The following is a 5,314-nucleotide window of genomic DNA, read 5'->3' as shown; positions in this document are numbered from 1 at the left end:
CTATCAGTCAGTGTCAGTTCTTTTTAGTAATCTTGAGGACGCTGGGTCCCCAGATTCCCATTTGATTATCTGACTTCATTTTCTCAGACTGTCTTCTTCCTTGCTTCCTCCCCAGTGTTGAGTGCCCTGGGTATTTCATGTGTGCAGAGAGAGAAGTACAGTTACCGCAGGAGCCCTCAGGAGCGAGATGCTAGGAAATGACGAGTTAATACATAGGCACAGCAGCTGGGATTGGGAAGGAGTTGACCCGGGAGGCCCCTTGTAGAGTGCCTGTGCCCTGGCGGACCAGAGGTGCTCAGGTCTAGTGTTCATCACTGAAGATAGGATTCATCTGCTGGGTGACTCGGATGAAGGTAGTTCTCCGGCTCAACTCCTTCAGCTTGGCTGCTCCCACGTAGGTACACGTTGAGCGGATCCCTCCTAAGATGTCTCGGATGGTATGTTCCACATCCCCTTTAAAGGGGACTTCCACTGTCTTTCCCTCTGAGGCCCTGTATTCAGCCACGCCCCCGGCATACTTCTTCATGGCCATTTCGGAGCTCATGCCGTAGAAGAGCTTGTACTTCTTGCCATCCCTCTCGATGAGCTCACCCCCTGACTCGCTGTGCCCAGCCAGCATGCAGCCCAGCATCACGAAATCAGCCCCTGCTCCGAAAGCCTTGGCCACATCTCCAGGACAGCTGCAGCCTCCGTCTGAGATGATGTGGCCTTTGAGGCCATGAGCAGCATCTGCACACTCCATCACTGCACTGAGCTGGGGATAGCCTACTCCAGTTTTCTTCCGGGTAGTACACACAGAACCTGGCCCAATTCCTACTTTGATGATATCAGCCCCAGAGAGGATTAGTTCTTCCACCATCTCTCCTGTTACTACATTCCCCGCCACGATGGTGTGTTGGGGGAAGCGCTTCCGTACGTCCTTCACAAATTCAACGAAGTGTTCAGAGTAGCCATTGGCCACATCCAGGCAGATGTATTTCACCCGGGGAATAGCTTCCAGGATCTGTTCCAGCTGCTCAAAGTCCGAAGAGCCTGTGCCTGAGCTGGCAGCCAGATACTCAAGACAGTCGGGATTCTGGCTCGCAAACTCTTGCCACTGATCGAGCCTGTAGTGCTTATGGACTGCAGTGAAGAGGGAGAACTTACAGAGAACCTTGGCCATCTCAAAGGTGCCCACGGTATCCATATTGGCCGCAATGATGGGGACTCCAGTGTACATCTGCTTTGAGTTCCAAAAGGAAAAGGATCTTGTGAGATCCACCTCGCTTCGAGACTTAAGGGTGCTGCGTTTGGGCCTCAACAGGACATCCTTGAAGTCCAGTTTCACATCGTTGTCGATGTGAGGCATGGCGGAGTCCTCGGGGTAGCAACGACTCTGAGGACTGAACGGTAGGAAAAGTCACAAAGGACCTAACGCGTCGCCCCGTCGGGGCTGGCGGCAGGGTCCATTTCTTTCCTCGCTAAAGTTTGTTTAGATCGAGGTGTGATCCCTGAGGCCTGTCGGCCAGACCCATCCCGTCCCGTGGCTGCGATGGCTCTCGCAGTCTCCATTCCAGGAACTGATCGCCGGGGGGAAGAAGTGGGAAGGAGTTGTGAGCGATCCTGAGGGTGCGTTCCTTAGCCCACTACTCAGAATGAATAACCCAGTTTTAAACATAAGAAAAGAACTCAAATATACATTTCTTAAAAGAAGCATCTAAATGTCCTAAGAGATATCTGAAAGCACTGCTTGACATCACTAATAATTAGGGAAATGCAAATTACCCCTCAATGATTAAAACCCAATGATATTCTACCTCACAAATTTTAGAATGGCTATGATCAAAAAGACAACAGTAAGTGTTGGAGAAATTTTGGAGAAAAGATAATGCTGTATATTGTTTGTATGATTGTAAATCAGCACAGCCATTTTGGAAAAAAGTATTGAGTTTCCTCAAAAAAAAATTAACAATAGAACTACCATATTATTTTATTGTCCCACTTCTGGGACTATATCCAAAGGGAATGAAATCAGAATGCTGAGGAGATAGCTGAACTCCCGTATTTATTGCAGCAATGTTCACAATAGCCAATAGGTCTGTTGACAGATAAATACATGAAAAAATACAGATTATTTTCTGTATACATATACATACAAAGATTATATACTTATAATAAATTTATACATATATGTACACATATACAATGGAATGTTATTCAGCCTTTAAAATAAGGGAAATTCTGTCAATTTGCAAAAATGTGATGAACCTCATGTATAATTTGTGAAAGAATAAACCAATCACAGAAGAAAAGATATTGTACAATTCCACTTACATGAGCATCATAAAATAGACAAACTCATAAGCAGAGAATACAATAATGGTTACCAAGCCCTGTGATCAAGAAACAGGTACATGTTATTTAACGGGTATAAAATCTAATTTATGTTAAATGAGTAAGTTCTCAAGATCTGCTGTACAATATAAGGTATACAGTTAATAATATATTATCATGCACTTCAAAATTTTAGAGAATTTTATATGTATTCTTGACACACACACCGACACAAAATACTTTAGAGGTTTCATTTGTGTCTACTACCTTGTTTATTGTTATTGTATCATGCATGTTTCATATTTTCATCAAATTCTGCATACTGTGTGAAGTTTTGTTTATATCAATTTTACCTCAATAAACTTATTTTGAAAAAAGGAAAATTATTTATATTATTTGGAAAGAACCCTAGGAAGAAAGACTAAGTTATGCCCAAATTGTGATTCACTAGCTATTTTTCTTTCTTTTTCTTTCCTTTTTTTTTTTTTTTTTTTTTTTTTTTTTTGACAAGCAGAGTGGACAGTGAGAGAGAGAAACAGAGAGAAAGTTCTTCCCTTTGCCGATGGTTCATCCTCCAATGGCCACCACGGTTGGCGAGCTGCGTCCGGTGCACCGCGCTGATCCGAAGGCAGGAGCCAGGTGCTTCTCCTGGTCTCCCATGGGGTGCAGGGCCCAAGCACTTGGGCCATCCTCCACTGCACTCCTGGGCCACAGCAGAGAGCTGACCTGAAAGAGGGGCAACCGGGAAAGAATCCGGCGCCCCGACTGGGACTAGAATCCTGTGTGCCGGCGCCGCTAGGTGGAGGATTAGCCTATTGAGCCACAGCACTGGCCATCACTAGCTATTTTTCCTTAACCCATTGTTTTCAATTTTTAAGGTCATTTCTACCAAAGAGGGTCACCTCTCTTACTGTAGGTGATTGACAGGCTGCCAACACAAACATCCCTGATTCTGCTACTCCTTTGAGAGAACTGTGTAATGGTTAACATTTTTGCTCTGATGAGCTCCAAAATAGACCAGAATAATATACTAATTAAATTTCATGCCAAACCTAATCTTCTCTAAGGCTAAAAGTCTATTCCATTTCTCATCCCAAATTAGGTATAGACAGATTGTACAAAATAGCCTATGAGGAGTTATCCAATGAGTGTAAATGACTTCATTCAGAAATCTAATAATAAAGTGGTTAAGGCATTCAATAATAAAATGTCAGCATCATAGGCATGCCATAAATTTGAAAATAGGCCCTTAGCAGTATGAACTTTCCAGGGAAATATTAAAGTTCAAAGACTAAATACTTCCTCTAGTTAAATTTCAATGGAGCTCAAATCTGAATTAAAAATACCCTTCTTGAGTGTGTTAAAAATCCAAAAGAATTAAAAACTGCTCAATATCTTATTGCTCTTTGTCTTAGTTAGTTGTTCTCCGAGGTTAGGTGATGTTAAGTTCTGTTAGTAACTTGAATATAAGATTTCTTTCCTTGGAAAAGGTGTAACTTTTAGAGACTCAAGCTTAAATTATCAATGAAAAGTTTCTCAGTATCTCATATTTTAACAGGGCAAAATATTATGGAACTCCCAACCTCCAAAGTTTAAAGTAAGTTTATTCCCACTATAAGAGAATTTGAATATAAGCAAAATTATTTTCTCATGACAAATTTCATAGGAATGCCCACTGTCGCTCCCCCTCTTCATGGAGGAACGACACTAAGCCCTGCCTAGGCTTCATATCCGAGTCACGGCACCATTATGTCGCTCCCCTTCTTCATTGAGGAACGACACAGGACCCTGCGCTGTTCTTTCGTCTGCTCGGCCCTCCCCGGGTTTGCTGCTGGTTCTTCCCGGGTTGGCTACCAACCCTTCTACCTCCGTGGAAGGGCGGTTCCCCCTGTCACATTCCCCACTTCCGCGGGGGAGCGGCACACCGCAGGCCGGCTCTCTCGGGGGCTGCACAGGTGTTCCCTCAGATGTTCCCCTTAGATGTTCCTGGTGCATGCCGTCTCTCTCCTCCTTTATAGTCCTCTTCCACCAATCCCAACTCTGCTACCCACACGCCGAGTACGCTGCTCTCCTCCAATCAGGAGCAGGTCCCACAGTTTATTGGTTGAACTGGAGGCAGCTGTGTAGAAGCTGTTTCCCTTCTCAGCGCCATATTGTGGGAGAGCAGATGCATAGAATAAGTCTTAATTCCAGTAACTTAGTCTAGTCCGAGTTGCTCCCAGTTGCTCCCCACACCCACAATTATAACAAAGATGCAAAGTATTTGATGGAGGAAATGTAGGTATAGATTTTAGTTTTGAATAACAATTTCCTATCAGTGAGTTAATGACGGTTGTTCAGAGCCAAAAATTCATGAGTGTGTATTCAACTACAAATAATATCCTAGATATATTTGTATTTACTTGTATTTCTTTTCTATACCTGGATCAAAAATATGTTTAAAACATTGAGGGGGCCAGCGTCCTGGCTCAATAGGCTAATCCTCCACCTAGCGGCGCCGGCACACAAGGTTCTAGTCCCGGTAGGGGCGCCAGATTCTGCCCCGGTTGCCCCTCTTCCAGGCAAGCTCTCTGCTGTGGCCTGGGAGTGCAGTTGAGGATGGCCCAAGTGCTTGGGCCCTGCACCCCATGGGAGACCAGGAGAAGTACCTGGCTCCTGCCTTCGGATCAGCGCGGTGAGCCAGCCTCAGCTCGCCAGCCGTGGCGGCCATTGGAGGGTGAACCAACGGCAAAGGAAGACCTTTCTCTCTGTCTCTCTCTCTCTCACTGTCCACTCTGACTGTCAAAAAAAAAAAAAAATGAGGGTACCAAAAAATCCCTTCCCATGGAAGGGTTTCAAATGTTGTTCATATACCTTCAGCTTGTAAGCATCATTTAGAAGAATTTTGTACTGAAGTTAGTACTTATGAATCTGTAATGTAATAATCCTAACGACCTATATAAAACGAGTCTCTTAATTCTAATACTAGTAGCTATAATCTGTTCATTATCAACACTGTTTT

At 44.1% G+C, this 5,314-nt stretch overlaps 1 pseudogene; it reads right to left on the bottom strand.

Moving 5' to 3' along the window:
- Positions 1-224: 224 nt before the first annotated feature.
- Positions 225-1,463, bottom strand: LOC149126307 (GMP reductase 2 pseudogene; annotated as a pseudogene).
- Positions 1,464-5,314: the final 3,851 nt, after the last annotated feature.

The sequence above is a fragment of the Oryctolagus cuniculus genome, chromosome 6 (genome assembly GCF_051225735.1).
Source record: "Oryctolagus cuniculus isolate XC-2025 breed Fujian yellow rabbit chromosome 6, ASM5122573v1, whole genome shotgun sequence".
In the NCBI taxonomy this organism is placed as follows: domain Eukaryota; kingdom Metazoa; phylum Chordata; class Mammalia; order Lagomorpha; family Leporidae; genus Oryctolagus; species Oryctolagus cuniculus.
This window is presented reverse-complemented; position numbering and strand designations above follow the sequence as displayed.